Source organism: Scyliorhinus torazame, chromosome 17 (genome assembly GCF_047496885.1).
Source record: "Scyliorhinus torazame isolate Kashiwa2021f chromosome 17, sScyTor2.1, whole genome shotgun sequence".
NCBI lineage: Eukaryota > Metazoa > Chordata > Chondrichthyes > Carcharhiniformes > Scyliorhinidae > Scyliorhinus > Scyliorhinus torazame.
In genome coordinates, this window is record NC_092723.1 from 179,790,549 (window position 1) to 179,809,897 (window position 19,349).

The 19,349-nt window shown below is 51.5% G+C and overlaps 1 protein-coding gene across 1 annotated transcript in view; it reads right to left on the minus strand.

Moving 5' to 3' along the window:
- fbxl16 (F-box and leucine-rich repeat protein 16) overlaps positions 1-5,447 on the minus strand; it is a 300,505-nt gene extending 295,058 nt beyond the window's left edge. The window contains exon 1 of the mRNA XM_072481747.1: positions 5,353-5,447. The gene's annotated coding sequence lies outside the window, so the exon portion shown is untranslated. The remainder of the gene's footprint in view (positions 1-5,352) is intronic.
- Positions 5,448-19,349: the final 13,902 nt, after the last annotated feature.

Below are 19,349 nucleotides of genomic sequence, written 5' to 3' on the forward strand. Positions count from 1 at the left end.
CACGGACCCCCCCCCAACCTCCACCCCGGCACGGACCCCCTCCCCAACCTCCACCCCGGCACGGACCCCCTCCCCAACCTCCACTCCGGCACGGACCCCCTCCCCAACCTCCACCCCGGCACGGACCCCCTCCCCAACCTCCACCCCGGCACGGACCCCCTCCCCAACCCCCAACCTCCACCCCAGCACGGACCCCCCCCCCAACCTCCACCCCGGCACGGACCCCCTCCCCAACCTCCACCCCGGCACGGACCCCCTCCCCAACCTCCACCCCGGCACGGACCCCCTCCCCAACCTCCACCCCGGCACGGACCCCCTCCCCAACCTCCACCCCGGCACGGACCCCCTCCCCAACCCCCAACCTCCACCCCAGCACGGACCCCCCCCCCAACCTCCACCCCGGCACGGACCCCCTCCCCAACCCCCAACCTCCACCCCAGCACGGACCCCCCCCAACCTCCACCCCGGCACGGACCCCCTCCCCAACCTCCACCCCGGCACGGACCCCCTCCCCAACCCCCAACCTCCACCCCGGCACGGACCCCCTCCCGGCACTCCCCCGGAGCCCAGCCTACTCTAACCACCCCCCCCCCCCCCCCCCCCCCCCCCCCCCCCCCCGCCGCACACACACACAAGCCGAGACACACCTCTCCTCAGGCAATCAGTCTGCGGCCACGCCATTTCCTGCCCAGAGCCAACCCCCCAGGCCGTCACTCACCTCCTCGCTGGTCGGCGTGAGCCTGGAGCACCGGGTCACGCCGATGCAAAGGAGGTTTGATTCACGTCGACGTGAACGGTCATCACGTCGACGGGACTTCGGCCCATCCGGAAGGGAGAATATCGGCAGGCCGAAAATCGGCTGCCTTGCGCAGACCCGTGACATTCTCCGCGGCAGCGGCGCCATTAACGCCCCGCCGACTTTTCTCCCTTCGGAGACTTCGGCGGGGGCGGGGGCGGGATTCACGGCGGCCAACGGCCATTCTCCGACCCGGCGGGGGGTCGGAGAATGACGCCCGAGGATTGGGAGCAGGTTAAAATTCAGCAGAGGACAAAGGGATTGATTCAGAAGGGTAAAATAGAATATGAGAGTAAGCTTGTGGGGAACATACACAATGACTGTAAAAGCTTCTATAGGTATGTGAAGAGAAAAATATTGTTGAAGACAAATGTAGGTCCCTTACAGCAAGAAACAGGGGAATTTATAATGGGGAACAATGAAATGGCTGACCAACTAAATATATACTTTGGTTCTGTCTTCACAAAGGAAGATGCAAATAACATACTAGAAATGTTGGGGAACGCAGGGTTTAGTGAGAGGGATGGACTAAAGGAAATCAGTATTAGTGTGAAAATGGTGTTGGGGAAATTGATGAGATTGAAGGCTGATAAATCCCCAAGGCCTGTTACATTCTACATCCCAGAGTATTTAAGGAAGAGGCCCTAGAAATACATGATGCATTGGTGGCCATCTTCTATGATTCTATAGACACTGGAACAGTTCCTGCAGATTGGAGGATAGCTAATGTAACCACACTATTTAAAAAGGGTGGGGGGGGTAGAGAGAAAACAGGGAATTATAGACCAGTCAGCCTGATGTCAGTAGTGGGGAAAATGCAAGATTTCATTCTAAAAGATTTAATAGCAGAGTACTTGGAAAACAGTGGCAGGATCGGACAGAGTCAGCATGGATTTACAAAAGGGAAATCATGCTTGACAAATCTACTGGAATTCTTCAAGAATGTAACTCGTAGAGTTGACGAGGGGGAGACAGTGGATGTGGTTTATTTGGACTTTTAGAAGGCTTTCAACAAAGTCCCACACAAGAGATTAGCGTGTAAAATTGAAGTGCTTGGGATTGGGGGTGGTGTATTGAGATGAATAGAAAACTGGTTGCAGACAGGAAACAAAGAATAGGAATAAACAGGCCCTTGTCTAAATGGCAGGCAGTGACTAGTGGGGTACCGCAGGGATCGGAGCTATATATATATTAATATATATTAATGTTTGAGATGAGGGAACTAAATGTAATGTCTCCAACTATGCAGATGACACAAAGCTGGGTGGGAGGGTGAGCTGTGAGGAGGACGCAGAGATGTTTCAGTGTGATTTGGAGAAGTGGAATGAGTGAGCAAATGCTTGTCAAATGCAGTATAATGAGGGTAAATGTGAGGTTATCCACTTTGGCAGCAGAAAGGGCAGGTGGTAAAGAAGGCAAATGTTGGCCTTCATGGTGAGAGGATTTGAGTACCGGAGCACGGATGTCTTGTTGCAATTATACAGGGTCTTGGTGATGCCACACCTGAGATATTGTGTACAGTTTTGGTCTCTTTATCTGAGGAAGGATGTTCTTGCTCTAGAGGAAGTGCAGCGAAGGTTTACCAGACTGACTCCTGGGATGGTGGGACTGATGTATGAGGAGAGATTGAGTCGGTTAGGATTATATTCGCTGGCGTTTAGAAGAATGACGGGGGGGGTCTCATAGAAATCTGTAAAACTTTAACAGGACTCGGCAGGGTAGATGCAGGAAGGATGTTCCCGATGGTGGTGGAGTCCAGGACCAGGGGTCACAGTCTGAGGGTATGGGGGAGACCATTTAGGACTGAGTTGATGAGAAATATCTTCACCCAGAGAGTAGTTGGCCTGTGGAATTTGCTACCACAGACAGCAATTGATGCCAAAATATTGTATGATTTCAAGAAGGAGTTCGATATAGCTCTTGGGGCGAAAGGGGTGAACAGATATGGGAGGGAAGGCAGGATCAGCTTACTGGGTTGGATAAATAGCCATGACCATAATGTATGGTGCAGCTGGCTAGAAGGGCCGAACGCCCTCCTCTCAATGTTTTACCAATTATGTGAATATTTAAGTGTATATAACTATTGTCATAGCTGAGAGGTAGATTGTTGCCGTATGTTGAGTTAGAATGGTTATAGTTGCACCTCAAATACATTATTCCCACATTTTTACCTATGCTGCACCCAAGCTGCATGGAAAACCTTTATGTTTATGGTGTCGCTCACTCCAGCCACTCATTTCTATTCTGAACCTATTCTGCTTCACACTGCCACAGCCAGACCCATCTCTATCTGCTCGGCCTCACATCCCAAGGTGGCATTCGTTAACTCATTGAAACCACGGTGGGGGGTTAATTTTCACCTAGGGTCTCGGGCGGTAACATGGCAGATTGCGCCACCGGCCCGTTCTAGAACTCACCTGGGCTTGATCCCATTGACTAATGTAAATCGGGCAAGCTCGTCGCTGGGCAGGCAATCTGTTCAGGCAGCACAAGTGAAAATGAACCCCCCTCCCAGGTTGCAGGCTCACAATGGAAAGGAACAAACTGAGTAAGCAAGTGCCACATCTGACCAATATACGATTCACGCAAGGGATTATACAAGGAGTGAGTTCCCACTCCGCTGGGTGCATAGGTGAGGCAGAGGAGAGTCACATTCCCACAAAGAGGAAAAGAAAAAGCAGACAGCTCGTTAACGTGGATACTGTCGCATATCTCCCAGTGGCTGGTCACAGTACAACACTGACAAAGAGCAAGACCCCAACCCTCCTAATCAGAAGGGATTCTGCAGAGGAGACACGAGACAGAAGCTAAATAAAATATAAAAGGAACATACCGTGAACAAAGCAAACCCAAATTGGTTTGACACAACAACAATAGCGTCAAAAACATTCAGCCGAGAAAGAAGGACTTGCACTGCGTAGCGCCTTGCATCACCTCGGGACATCCCAAAGCATTTCACAGAAAAAGAAGGAATTTCGAAATGTATTCAACACCTTGGGCGAGATTCTCCGACCCCCCGCCGGGTCGGAGAATCGCCGGTGGGCTGGCGTGAATCCCGCCCCTGCCGGTTGCCGAATTCTCCGGCACCGGAGATTCGGCGGGGGCGGGAATCGAGCCGCGCCGGTTGGCGGCCCCCCCCCCCCCCCGCGATTCTCCGGCCCGGGTGGGCCGAAGTCCCGCGGCTAGAATGCCTGTCCCACCGGCGTGGATTAAACCACCTCTCTTACCGGCGGGACACGGCGGCGCGGGCGGCCTCCGGGGTCCTGGGGGGGGAAGCCAAGGGGCGATCTGGCCCCGGGGGGGGGGGGTGCCCCCACGGTGGCCTGGCCCGCGATCGGGGCCCACCGATCCGCGGGCGGGCCTGTGCCTTGGGGGCACTCTTTTCCCCCACCTTCGCCACGGTCTCCACCATGGCAGAGGCGGAAGAGACTCCCTCCACAGCGCATGCGCGGGGATGCCGTGAGCGGCCGCTAACGCTCCCGTGCACGCGCCGCCCGTCAATGTCATTTCCGCGCCAGCTGGCGGGGCACCAAAGGCCTTTTCCGCCAGCTGGCGGGGCAGAAATCAGTCCGGCGCGGGCCTAGCCCCTCAAGGTTAGGGCTCGGCCCCCCAAGATGCGGAGGATTCCGCACCTTTGGGGCGGCGCGATGCTGTACTGCTTTGCACCGTTTGTGGCGCCGGTCGGCGGACATCGCGCCGATACCGGAGAATTTCGCCCCTTATCTTCCGATTAGGCACATTACAGAGTTCTGGACTCAGCATTGAATTCAGCAGCTTTACACAGTAAACTCTCCCCTCCACCTTAAACCACCGCCGCTCTGCACCCCCCTCCCCACACACACACACTTTTGTAGCTTGTTGTGCAGTGTTTTTCAGATCCCTGGCCTACCCCAACACTATCCAATCCCTTCCCCACCTGACCACTTGTATCCAGTTGCTCCCATTAACACATTCTGCTCTCCCACCTTTTTGCCACTATTAGCAATTTTCATCCCTTAAAGGCAACAGTGACGCTCCCCTTTGTCCATATCTCCTTTGCCCTTACCTATCCCTGGCCTTCTATTCTGCCCCACCTCCCTCCTCCCCTTTTTCCATAAAATATAATTCCGTACATTTCTACACCTTGCTCCAGTTCGGCGGAAGGATCATTTCAATCTGAAACATTGATTCTGTTTCTCTCCCCACAGATGCTGCCAGACCTGCTGAGTTCATCGAGCGTTTCCTGTTTTTATTTCAGAGTTCCAGCACCTGCAGTATTTTGCTTTTAAGTGACGCGACGACCTGTTCATTGATATCGGTTGAGGAATAAACAATGGGCAAGGCAATGAGGGTGAGGTTCACGGCTTCTTTTGGAAATAATGGCATATTCCTCCCAAATGCTCCCAAACGGGGACCGGGATTCCAGCCGAGGTTTTGGTGCTCCAGCCGACAAAGTGGGCCTTGAACTGACAAACTTCATGACTCAGAGGCAGGGGCTGGGCCGAGCCATGGCTGCCAGGGCACACTCACCCTCACAGCCCTGCCTTTGGCAAGAGACACGGATAAATGACACTGACCTTATGAATGCCGCAGATACCCGGGGTGACCAGCTGCTTTGAGCTGTTGAGGATTTTGAGCGCCGTGTCACAATACTCCAGATTACTGCTGTTGCAATGTGATCGAAATAGAAGAGAATTGTAAGAAATAGCTGCAACCTCGTAATTAAGGACAACACTGAAGCTGAATCCTTCACCAAGAATGAAACGGGTGCATCAGCAATGCCTAGGCCCCTCACTGATACTAACATGAATAACATTGTAAATAAATTATAAGTCTAAGGGAACCGTTCAGATTTGCTTTGCTTACACAGTGAGCTCTTTGTCACTGGTGCCTTGATGTCTTTCAAAGCACGGGCAGTGTTATTAACAGCACATGCTCCATGTCACAAAACCCTACAATTTTCTCCACATGAAGGTAAGTCAACTCCCCCACTCCCCCCCCCCCCCCCCCCACCCCCGCTACACACACACACACACACACACACACACCCTCCCCTCACTTTCAGCAGTAAAGGGGACAAGCAAATAATTACAGATAATGAAAAATATTGCTGTCAGATAAAGGAAGCATCCAGGAGACGCCCAAGAAACAAGGAATACCTGGGGAAAAATTCATTCACCTCAAAATATTCCCTCAGATTCATTAAGATCCTGTTAGTGGAGCATAGTCCGCATTTCCGATTCTACCGATTGGAATTCGTGCTGGGATCTCTCCTGGGCTGGACCTTATATTTAGCTATGGCATGTTCTTGGAAGGGGTTGTGCTGAGTTTGCAGTGGGCCAGTGATTTGTACTGGAATGTGCAACTGAGCGTTTTTTCCTCTGGCATGTAATCTGTATTAAAGATGGGTTAGTCCTGGAGTCGAATCTGTATTAAAGTTGGGTTCGTTCTGCAATGGAATCTGTATTTAAGATGGGTTACTTCTGGACTAGAATCTGGATTGAAGATGGGTTAGTTCTGGAGTAGAATCTGGATTCAAGATGGCTTAGTTCTGGAGTAGAATCTGGATTCAAGATAGGTTAGTTCTGGAGTAGAATTTGGATTCAAGATGGGTTAGTTCTGGAGTGGTATCTGGATTGAAGATGGGTTAGTTCTGGAGTATAATCTGGATTGAAGATGGCTTAGTTCTGGAGTAAAACCTGGATTAAAGAAAGGTTGTTTCTTATAACTGAACCTCAGCCTCCCTAACTTAACGCCTTGAATCCTCCTCCTCCTGTCTCAACCTGTGGTCACCACACAATCAGGAAACAATCCAGGATATGCTTCTTGCAAGGCCTCCGATGTTTGACTTTCCACTCTCTGTCCAAGCACAGTAGACATCACTCCCACCTGTGATCCAGCTATATTATTAACCAGGATAAATTGTACCCCTGAAAAAGGTAACTTCTCTATTCCTCCTATCATCACTTTTCACCAGACTTTACCTTACCCACTGGCACACTATTCCTTTCACCATTAATTCCGATAATACCTTTTCTGGCAATACCCCTTCCGTACTATGTATCTCCATGTCTCTCACTACTAAAGATTGACTTGCTCCATTAAGATCTTTTTATTTAAATATTTTCATTGGTATTTTCCAGTTTTTGCATCTGGTATTTACATATCAAGTTATTTCTTATTTACAAAGATTTGACATGTGTCCTCCCTGTCTGCCTTCCCCCTCGAAGAAGGCTGGCCAGAACCCGACAAGTCCAGGGCAGGCCCAGAACATGTGGGTGTGGTTGGCCGGGCCTCCCTGGCACCGGTCGCATTTATCCTCCACCTCCAGGAAGAACCTGTTCGTTCGGGTTCCAGTTAGGTGAGCTCTGTGCACCGCTTTGACCTGCATGAGGCTGAGCCTTGCGCAGGAGGAGGTGGAGTTGGCCCTACTCAGTGCTTCCCTCCAGAGTCTCCAACCCACATCCGTCCGCAACTCATCCTCCCATTTTGGTCTGGCTCCGTCCTGTGGTAATCTTGTCCTATCCAGTAACGATCCATAGATGTTCCCACAGATCCCCTCCTCCTTACTGTCTGTGTTTCTTAGTTCTTCCAGTCATGTGTCTCTTGGGCCCTGGGGTACCTTGCCATCTCCTTGACGAGAAAATGTTTAATTTGAAGGTGTGGGGCTCGTGTTGATAGTTTTAGGTCTTCCGTCAGTTTGCCCAGGGTCACGAGTCTGTATCCTGTGTAAAAGTCTCTGACTGTTAGCATCCCTCCTGTCCTGCCCCCATTTAAAAAATGTATAAATTTAGTGTATCCAATTCATTTTTTCCAATTAAGGGGCAATTTAACATGGCAAATCCACCTACTCTGCACATCTTTTGGGTTGTGGGGGCGAAACCCACGCAGACACGGGGAGAATGTGCAAACTCCACACGGACAACGATCCAGAGCCAGGATCGAATCTGGGACCTCGGCCCTGTGTGGCAGCAGTGCTAACCACCGCGTCACCGTGCTGCCCTCTGCCCCCCCCCCCCCATTTTCTGAAGGTGGCGTCGAGCATGGCTGGTGGGAATTTGTGGTTAACGCAGGTGGGGGCCTTAGGGGACATCCCATTAACCGAAATGCTGCCTCATTTAGTTCCATGTCTTCAATGTGGCTACCACCACTGGGCAGGATGTGTATTCTGCCAGGGGGCGGTGGTGGGAGTGTCTACATTGAGGAGCAGCGAAATGGGTCTGTATGATCTGCATTCCGTCGGTTCTACGTCTTTTTCGGCAGCAGCGATATCTTGGCCTGTGTTAGCGTTGGAGGCAGGGTCTCGCTCGCTGGCGAGTCCACGAATATGTCCCATAGGTGTGGGGCATGGCTAGTGCGAATTCTTTATAGAACCCGCCTGCATGGAGCTGATGTCTCTCCCAGTCCTATTGGTGCTTCCAGTTCCCCCCGCCTATCGGCTCACACGACTTGCATGTCCAGTCCATCGAGGAACCGTTTCATCTCCGCGTCCCCGTCGGGGGTACGGAGGTGTACAGCCCTCAGTAGAAGGTCTCGAACGCCTGGTTAACCTCTTTCTGCTCGATTACCAGTCCGCCTCTGCTGTTCATCACCTGTGCTATCTCTCTCGTGGCTGCCTGCTTTCTCAGCTGGTGAGCCAGTAGGTGGCCAGCTATTTCTCCGTGTCCATAAAACATCCCCCGTGTCTGGCGGGGTTGGTGCATTGCTTTCCTGGTGGATAGCAGGTTAAAGTGCATTTGCAGCTTGTTCCTCTCTGCCAGGAGCTCTACGGTTGGGGCCTCAGAGAACTTTCTGTCGAACTCCAGAATGGAGCCGATCAGTTGCTGCCTGGCCGCTCTCTCTTCCCCGTCTCTACGTGCCTTGTAGTCTGTAATCTCTCCCCTAATCAGCACCTTCAGTGCCTCCCAGAACATGGAAGGTGAGACTTTCTCATTAGTAACATACTCGCCTATGTCCTGTGATGTTTTCTGGCAGAAGGCCTGATCGGCCATGAGGTCTGTGTCCAGCCCCCACGCGGGCGCTGGGCATGATTGCCTCCAACCTCACATCCATATAATGTGGAGCGTGGTCGGAGATAACTATTGGGGAGTATTCCGCCCTTACTATTCCTGGAAACATCGATTTCCCCACTGCAAAGAAATCTATTTGTGCACCGGCGAAAAGAACGAGAATTCCTTCTTACTGGGGTGTAGGAACCACCATGGGTCCACCACCCCCATCTACTCCATGGATATTCCCAGTTGCCTAGCCATGCCTGTCCTTTTCCCCAATCTGGGGCTTGATTGGTCCGTCAGTGGGTCCCGTACACAGTTGAAGTCCCCCCCCCCCCCCCCCCGATTAGTCGGTGTGTGTCAATGTCACGGATTTCCGCCATGGTTTTTTTATGAAGTCTGTGACGACCCTGTTGGGCGCGTACATATTTACCAAAACTGCCGGCGCTCCGTCTAGGACACCGCTGACCATGACATTCCATCCCCCTTGGTCCGTAACCATCCTTGCCGCTGTGAACATCGTCCTTTTATTAATCAGTATGGCTACTCCCCTAGCCCACGTCCCTAGCAGGAATGGTACATCTGTCCCACCCAGTCCTTTCTCACCTGCAGTCGGTCCTCCTCCCTCGGTGTGTCTCCTGAAAGACTATGTTGGCTATCAAACATCTTCACTCTGGATCTTTTCACTGGGCCGTTAGGTCCCCTGACATTCCAGGTGATAATCCTGGTTGGGCGATTTGTGCGCCCCTTCCTGCCGAATCAACCACACTTACCTGGCGGACATGCCCCTGCACGCCGAGGTTTCCCTTTATTAGGGGGCTGTCCAAAATGGCCGCAGCCACCATTCTCACCATGAGATCGGACCCCTGCACTCTGGGGTCTCTCTTTGTTTAGGGGCCCTCCAAAGTCACCTTGCCTCCTCACCAAAGCCAATCCGAAAACCAACTCTTTTTTTCCTGTCCTGTTCCTTTGGTTCCTTTCCCTCCCCCCCCGCCCCCCTCCCTGCTTCGCGCTTTCCCCCTCTCCCCCTATGTGTTCCCCTTCCCCGTCCCTGTGTCTCCCCACCCGCCCTGACCCGGCGCTTCCTCCCTGCCGGGTGGTGCTCCGCGTCCCCCTTTGCTGTCTGTCCGTTTTCCTGTGCTAGCTGTCCCTGCTCGTATGATGACTCCCCTCCCGGGGTTGGTCTATGCCCGCCAATCAGCTTATGCCCGCTGATTGTCTGCTTTCCGTGCCTATACCCTCACCTGCGTTCCCCTGTCCGCGCTCTTTCCTGTGACCCCGTCTTTTTGATCAGAGCGAAGCAGTACAGTCTCGTGCAAACATATTAACTGTCCAATGAGTCACTATTTCTTTAGCGATCCTCCTCTGAACCGCCTTCATCACTGCCACGCCCGCTCCTTGTCCAGGACGTTTGTTCGTACAAATGTGTTTGCCTCCACCAGGGTGTTGAAATAGTGCTCCTTGTTTTGGTACGTGACCCAGAGCCAGGAACAGCATTCCGAATCGCACCCTGTTCTGACCCCCCGCCGGGTCGGAGAATGGCCGTTGGCCGCCGTGAATCCCGCCCCCGCCGAAGTCTCCGCTCCCGGAGATTGGGCGGGGGTGGGAATCGGGCCGCGCCGGTTGGCGGGACCCCCCCGCTGGATTCTCCGGCCCGGATGGGCCGAAGTCCCGCCCAGGAATTGCCTGTCCCGCCGACGTAAATTAAATCTGGTATTTACCGGCGGGACCAGGCGGCGTGGGCGGGCTCCGGGGTCCTGGGGGGGACGCGGGGCGATCTGACCCCGGGGGGTGCCCCCACGGTGGCCTGGCCCGCGATCGGGGCCCACCGATCCGCGGGCGGGCCTGTGCCATGGGGGCACTCTTTCCCTTCCGCCTCCGCCACGGCCTCCACCATGGCGGAGGCGGAAGAGACTCTCCCCACTGCGCATGCGCGGGAAACTGACAGTGGCCGCTGACGCTCCCGCGCATGCGCTGGGAAACTGACAGTGGCCGCTGACGCTCCCGCGCATGCGCCGCATTTCCGCGCCAGCTGGCGGGGAAACAAACGCCATTTCCGCCAGCTGGCGGGGCGGAAATCTCTCCGGCGTCGGCCTAGCCCCTCAATGTTGGGGCTAGGCCGCCAAAGATGCGGAGCATTCCGCACCTTTGGGCCGGCGCGATGCCCGTCTGATTGGCGCCGGCTTTGGCGCCAGTCGGCGGACATCCCGCCGTTGGGGGAGAATTTCGCCCAGGATACCTCACTCCAGGAGTGGCCCCTCACTCAAATAAGGATATGGTATATTCAACAAACCTTTTTATTAACACAGTATTAAACTAATTTCAACATCATACAATAAATAGCTTACAATTAGTAACTGAACAATGATGAACAATAAAATGAAAAACTTTATCTCCTAACTGCTATCTTTTTAACTCCAATCAAGCGAAACCCATCTCAGGTCAAAACCCATTTTTAAATACAGTTAGCAAACACAGGAATACTTGTCATATAGAGATGTCTTGGAGAAAATGCTTTGAGAGAGAGGGAGAAATTCTTCAGGAAACAGCCTGCAGATTCTTGCCTGTGTCAAATTACTGTCTAACTTCCCAGCAATTGACCAAAAGCTCCTGTTATATTCACAGCAAAATCTAAAACTGAAACTCAACACCTAACTTCTTCAGTTCCTGACTCCTCCCATTAATTACATCATCACTATCCCACTAACTAGATTGTGACCATCTTACTAAAGCTAACTACAACCCCTCAATTATTTAATCCCCAGGGAACCTTCTTTCTCCAAACAAAATTCTATTAGCCCTATTTAGGTAAACACGTGGATGGAATGAATGACTTTTACAATGTTTTAATTATTCCTCTGTAACCACAGTATCGGCCTGTCTTTTAAACCAGGATTTTAAAAAAAAATACTGCAGACATGCACACACTAACCAGACTTTTAATCATTACTGCACCAGATATATATAATACAAGATGTATCTGAAATTCCTACATTCATCACACCTTGCCCGTCTCCTCATTCTCCGCTCTCCACCTTCCTTAGAGCCTGGGCTACCCAGACAGCTGCTCCCTATAAACTAGACAAGAACAAGACAAAAAGGCAACAGACAATGATTTCAGTGCAACAAGTGAACAGAATTAATGAAGTAAATGACTGAACTAAAAATCTTCATCGGCGATAGTTAACAATCTGCTTTTGATTTACAGATGATGCAAATTAGGATCAATTATATACTTATTAACATGTGCTTCCTCTGAGAATAATGACTATATGAACAAACTGCCCTAAAAACCAAAGTGATGTTGGCTTTGGTTCACTTTCCTGACTCCATCTCCACCTCCTGTGAGGTTGTGCGCCTCATAGACATAGACATAAAATTTACATAGAACATAGAACATAGAAAATACAGCACAGAACAGGCCCTTCGGCCCACGATGTTGTGCCGAACCTTTGTCCTAGATTAATCATAGATTATCATTGAATTTACAGTGCAGAAGGAGGCCATTCGGCCCCCCGAGTCTGCACCGGCTCTTGGAAAGAGCACCCCACCCAAACTCAACACCTCCACCCAACACCAAGGGCAATTTTGGACACTAAGGGCAATTTATCACGGCCAATCCACCTACCCTGCACATCTTTGGACTGTGGGAGGAAACCGGAGCACCCGGAGGAAACCCATGCAGACACGGGGAGGACGTGCAGACTCCGCACAGACAGTGACCCAAGCCGGAATCAAACCTGGGACTCTGGAGCTGTGAAGCAATTGTGCTATCCACAATGCTACCGTGCTGCCCTTAAAAACAAATAAATCTACACTATATCATTTTACCGTAATCCATGTACCTATCCAATAGCTGCTTGAAGGTCCCTAATGTTTCCGATTCAACTACTTCCACAGGCAGTGCATTCCATGCCCCCACTACTCTCTGGGTAAAGAACCTACCTCTGATATCCCTCCTATATCTTCCACCTTTCACCTTAAATTTATGTCCCCTTGTAATGGTTTGTTCCTCCCGGGGAAAAAGTCTCTGACTGTCTACTCTATCTATTCCCCTGATCATCTTATAAACCTCTATCAAGTTGCCCCTCGTCCTTCTCCGTTCTAATGAGAAAAGGCCTAGCACCCTCAACCTTTCCTCGTACAGGGCAGAAGGAGCCCATTCGGCCCATTGAGTCTTCACCAGCCCTTGGAAAGAGCACCCCACTTAAGCCCCACGCCTCCGCCCCGTTCCCGTGACCCAGCAACCCCACCCAACCCTTTTGGACACTAAAGGCAATTTATCGTGGCCAATCCACCTAACCTGCACGTCTTTGGAGTGTGGGAGGAAACCGGAGCACCCGGAGCAAACCCACGCACACACGGGGAGAACGCGCAGACTCCGCACAGACAGGCCGGGAATCGAAACCTGGGACCCTGGCGCTGTGAGTCAACAGTGCTAACCACTGTGCTAACATGCCACCCCTCAGATTTGAATTGAAGGGCAGTACGGTCTTCACTAGAAAGGTTTGGTTTACCAGACTGACGTACTGTTATGTCGAAGCCCAATTTTATAGATGTGAAATTTGCTTTATTTGGTAATATGAGTCAGTTTATTTTGTAATTAAGTTGATTTACAGATGATGCAAATTAGGTTCAATTATATACTTATTAACATGTGCTTCCTCTGAGAATACTGACTATACGAACAAACTGTTAGAAAAACGATATACCCCAGTGATCGTATTTCAGTAATTTGTTCTACCTCCTGTCAGAATCATTACACACTGATTAGTTTAATGTTGATGGGATCTAAATTTCAGGTAAAAATATATTTTCTAATTAGCCTAATCAGCTCATCTGCATCGAATAATCCCATTCCTATTCACGCAAGAAATGTTCCTCCATCTTCCTCAAAGCTAGCTGCTGTATTTTGTTAATTCGTTCAGGTGGAGGACCGACAGCGATATCACATCTTTCCCTTTCTCCTGCCAACATCTCTCTTATGGGGGGCTCTGGTGGGGGTCTATCTCATGGAGGTCTCTGGTGGAGGGGGGAGGGGGGGGGGGGGTTCGTGGGAGGGGGGGTCAATCTTATTCTGTGGGGGGAGAGGGTGACCCAGAAAAGCCTGAGGCGGCGGGGAGCTGAATTGCATTACTGCGCCGCCCGCTCAAAATGGCAGCCCGAGAGCGGGATTTCCCAGAATCCCTCACAATCCTCGCCATGCATAAATTTACTCCCAGTGTGAGCGCAAATCAGGTGCGATTCAGCTCCCGCGGAAGAACATAACCTCCCAAACAGAGAATACTGCCCGATGTATGAGATGTGTCAGAGGGATTTGTTGTGAGAGGTCAGGGATTTTTTTTATTACTCCCTTACGGGGTGTCACTGGCTGGGGCACCATTTAGTCACCATCCCCCATTTCTCTTGAGAAGGTGGTGATGATGCTGCCTTCCTGAAACGCTGCATTTCATGTGGTGTAGGTACACCCACAGTGCAGTTAGGAGGGAATTCCAGGATTTTGACCCAGTGACAGTGAAGAAAGGCGGATAAGGTTCCATGTCGGGATGGTGGCAGTGTTACAACATAGTCTTACAATCCAGTTACGGATGGTTAACGCTTCAAGAGAAACCCAAATACCTTGTTTTTACTAATTGACCAATTGAACCATGCCACAAGATTTCACTGAACAAGACAAACATTATTGTATATAAAATAATGAAATTAAACAAGCACAATTAACTGAATAATATTGTTTATAATTCTATATGTTAAACCAGGTTTACTTCCGAATTCCTCCAAGAATTCTCTTGTCAGGAACGTAAATCTTTAAGTTATAGACTTCTGTAGGGATCACCTGCAGGTATGTCATAGTCCTCTGAAAAATTCTCCTTTGCTCCAGCTATTCTCTGAGGTATCAGTCTCATTTACCCCCTCTTGACTGTGGAGGCCTCAAGCCCTTGTTTAGGTTACATTACCGATACTTCCAAGCTAATCCTGCTGGTTACTTTCTTTTGCAAAAAGACACCATGAGGCCACCGTAGATTCCCTCATGAACCCAGACGAGACAATCTTTCAACTTTTGTTCCTTACAAGATTAAATTTGAGGACTTCCGGGTGCGGCGATGACCAGCTGAGTCGCACGTTTCGGCAGCTCCCGGTGAAACGGACTTTTGGGCTCTTGATAGGAGCCCCAACGGCAATTTTGACGGCTAAAAACACTGTGCGGTAAACCAGAAGGGAATCCCCCCTGGATACGGATGAAAAAAGGAGGAGAAAGTGGCCGGATTGCAGTGGATCCTTTAGAACAGCGGCAAGGAAGGCAAGCAAAAACCAAGATGGCGTCGGAAGGTGGCAGTTTAACATGGGGCCCTGAACAACAAGAGTTCTTGAAATACTGTGTGGAAGAGCTCAAAAAGGAAATGAAGAAAGAGCTGTTGGCCCCGATACTAGAGGCGATCGAAGGGCTAAAGGAGGAACAAAAGACCCAGGAGCGGGAGCTTCGGGTCGTGAAGGCAAAGGCAGCCGAGAATGAGGACGACATACAGGGCCTGGTGGTGAAGACGGAGACGCATGAGGCACATCAGAAACGATGTGTGGAAAGGTTGGAGGCACTGGAGAACAACGCAAGGAGGAACAACCTGAGGATTCTTGGTCTTCCTGAAGGTGCGGAGGGAGTGGACGTCGGGGCATATGTGAGCACGATGCTGCACTCGTTAATGGGAGCGGAGGCCCCGGCGGGTCCGTTGGAGGTGGAGGCAGCATACCGAGTGATGGCGCGAGGACCGAGAGCAGGAGAAATTCCCAGAGCCATAGTGGTGAGATTCCTCCGTTTTAAGGATAGAGAAATGGTCCTTAGATGGGCAAAGAAAACTCGGAGCAGTAAATGGGAGAACGCGGTGATCCGCGTTTATCAAGAAGACTGGAGTGCGGAGGTGGCGAGAAGGAGGGCGAGCTTTAATCGGGCCAAGGCGGTGCTTCATAAAAAGAAGATAAAATTTGGAATGCTGCAACCGGCAAGACTGTGGGTCACATATCGAGGGAGGCACCACTACTTTGAGACGGCGGATGAAGCGTGGACTTTTATTGTGGAAGAAAAACTGGAATGAGCGGGTTATTAAAAAGAACGTTTGAACAAAGTGGTGGGGCGAATGTGGGGGGTGAAGAGGGGGGTTAAAAAGGGGGGAAAGAGGAGTTTTATGTACTAATCCTGCGATGTGGTAACTTTTCTCTCTTCCACAGGTGGTGATGGGGGGAGGAGGGGCGGTGGAGGAGATGGGGCGTTGGCCATTGGGGGTGGGGCCAAGGGAGAAGCGCGGGCTTGGTTCCCGCGCTATGATAATCATGGCGGGAATAGAGAAGCAGGAAGGAGGGGGCGTCGCACGGTGCGAGCCGAGGTCACGGGGGGAAGCCGAGGTCGGCCAGAGTTTGCTGACTTCTGGGAGCAACATGGGGGGAGTAATTACGCTAGCGGGGGATCTAGCGGGGGGGGGGGGTGGGAGGGGGGAATTACTGGGTTGCTGCTGCTGGGGAGAGGGGGGAGCTGGTATGGGAGGGGATGGGCGGGGGGGCACCGCCTGGGGGAGATACAGCTGCGTGGGAACCGGGTGAGGAGCTGGAAAAAGGGGATGGCTAATCGACAAGGGGGGGGTAGGAAGCCCCCCAACCCGGCTGATCACGTGGAACGTGAGAGGGCTGAACGGGCCGATAAAGAGGGCACGGGTACTCGCACACCTTAAGAAACTTAAGGCAGATGTGGTTATGTTACAGGAAACGCACCTGAAACTGATAGACCAGGTTAGGCTACGCAAAGGATGGGTGGGGCAGGTGTTCCATTCGGGGCTAGATGCGAAAAACAGGGGGGTGGCTATATTAGTGGGGAAGCGGCTAATGTTCGAGGCAAAGACTATAGTGGCGGATAACGGGGGCAGATACGGGATGGTGAGTGGCAAACTACAGGGGGAGACGGTGGTTTTGGTAAACGTATATGCCCCGAACTGGGATGATGCCAATTTTATGAGGCGGATGCTAGGACGCATTCCGGACCTAGAGATGGGAAAGCTGATAATGGGGGGAGATTTTAATACGGTGTTGGAACCAGGGCTGGATAGGTCGAAGTCCAGGACGGGAAGGAGGCCAGCAGCAGCCAAGGTACTTAAAGATTTTATGGAGCAGATGGGAGGTGTAGACCCGTGGAGATTTAGCAGACCTAGGAGTAAGGAGTTCTCGTTTTTCTCCTATGTCCATAAAGTTTACTCGCGAATAGACTTTTTTGTGCTGGGAAGGGCGTTGATCCCGAAGGTGAGGGGAACGGAGTATACGGCTATAGCCATTTCGGATCACGCTCCACACTGGGTAGACTTGGAGATAGGGGAGGAAACAGGAGGGCGCCTACCCTGGAGAATGGACATGGGACTAATGGCAGATGAGGGGGTGTGTTTAAGGGTGAGGGGGTGCATTGAAAAGTACTTGGAACTTAATGATAATGGGGAGGTCCAGGTGGGAGTGGTCTGGGAGGCGTTGAAGGCGGTGGTTAGAGGGGAGCTGATATCAATAAGGGCACATAAAGGGAAGCAGGAGAGTAAGGAATGGGAGAGGTTGCTGCAAGAACTTTTGAGGGTGGACAGACAATATGCGGAAGCACCGGAGGAGGGACTGTACAGGGAAAGGCAAAGGCTACATGTAGAATTTGACTTGCTGACTACGGGCACTGCAGAGGCACAATGGAGGAAGGCACAGGGTGTACAGTACGAATATGGGGAGAAGGCGAGCAGGTTGCTGGCACACCAATTGAGGAAAAGGGGAGCAGCGAGGGAAATAGGGGGAGTGAGGGATGAGGAAGGAGAGATGGAGCGTGGAGCGGAGAGAGTGAATGGAGTGTTCAAGACATTTTATAAAAAATTATATGAAGCTCAACCCCCAGATGGGAGGGAGAGAATGATGGGCTTCTTGGATAGGCTGGAATTTCCCAAGGTGGAAGAGCAGGAAAGGGTGGGACTGGGAGCACAGATCAAGGTAGAAGAAGTGGTGAAAGGAATTAGGAGCATGCAGGCGAGAAAGGCCCCGGGACCGGATGGATTCCCAGTCGAATTCTATAGAAAATATGTGGACTTGCTCGCCCCGGTATTGACGAGGACCTTTAATGAGGCAAAGGAAAGGGGACAACTGCCCCCGACTATGTCTGAAACAACGATATCGCTTCTCTTAAAGAAGGAAAAGGACCCGCTACAATGCGGGTCCTATAGACCTATTTCCCTCCTAAATGTAGATGCCAAGATCCTGGCCAAGGTAATGGCAATGAGAATAGAGGAATGTGTCCCGGGGGTGGTCCACGAGGACCAAACTGGGTTTGTGAAGGTGAGACAGCTGAACATGAATATACGGAGGCTGTTAGGGTTAATGATGATGGCCCCACCAGAGGGGGAAACGGAGATAGTAGTGGCTATGGATGCCGAGAAAGCATTTGATAGAGTGGAGTGGGATTATTTGTGGGAGGTGTTGAGGAGATTTGGTTTTGGAGAGGGGTATGTTAGATGGGTGCAGCTGTTGTATAGGGCCCCGATGGCGAGCGTGGTCACGAATGGACGGGGATCTGCATATTTTCGGCTCCATAGAGGGACAAGGCAGGGATGCCCTCTGTCCCCATTATTGTTTGCACTGGCGATTGAGCCCCTGGCGATAGCGTTGAGGGGTTCCAAGAAGTGGAGGGGAGTACTTAGAGGAGGAGAAGAACACCGGGTATCTTTGTATGCGGACGATTTGCTACTATACGTGGCAGACCCGGCGGAGGGGATGCCAGAAATAATGCAGATACTTGGGGAGTTTGGGGATTTTTCAGGGTATAAATTGAACATGGGGAAAAGTGAGTTGTTTGTGGTGCATCCAGGGGAGCAGAGTAGAGAAATAGAGGACCTACCGTTGAGGAAGGTAACAAGGGACTTTCGTTACCTGAGGATCCAGATAGCCAAGAATTGGGGCACATTGCATAGGTTAAATTTAACGCGGTGGTGGAACAAATGGAGGAGGATTTCAAGAGATGGGTTATGGTATCCCTGTCACTGGCAGGGAGGGTGCAGGCGGTTAAGATGGTGGTCCTCCCAAGATTCCTCTTTGTGTTTCAGTGCCTCCCGGTGGTGATCACGAAGGCCTTTTTTTTAAAGTATTGAAAAGAGCATCATGGGTTTTGTGTGGGCCGGGAAGACCCCGAGAGTGAGGAAGGGATTCTTACAGCGTAGCAGGGATAGGGAGGGGCTGGCACTACCGAGCCTAAGTGAGTATTATTGGGCCGCTAATATTTTTCAATGGTGAGTAAGTGGATGGGAGAGGAGGAGGGAGCGGCGTGGAAGAGATTAGAGAGGGCGTCCTGTAGGGGGACTAGCCTACAGGCTATGGTGACAGCCCCATTGCCGTTCTCACCGAGGAACTACACCACAAGCCCGGTGGTGGTGGCTACACTGAAGATTTGGGGACAGTGAGACGGCATAGGGGAAAGACTGGAGCCTTGGGGGGGTCCCCGATAAGAAACAACCATAGGTTTGCCCCGGGGGGAATGGATGGGGGATATGGAATGTGGCAAAGAGCAGGAATAACGCAACTGAAAGATC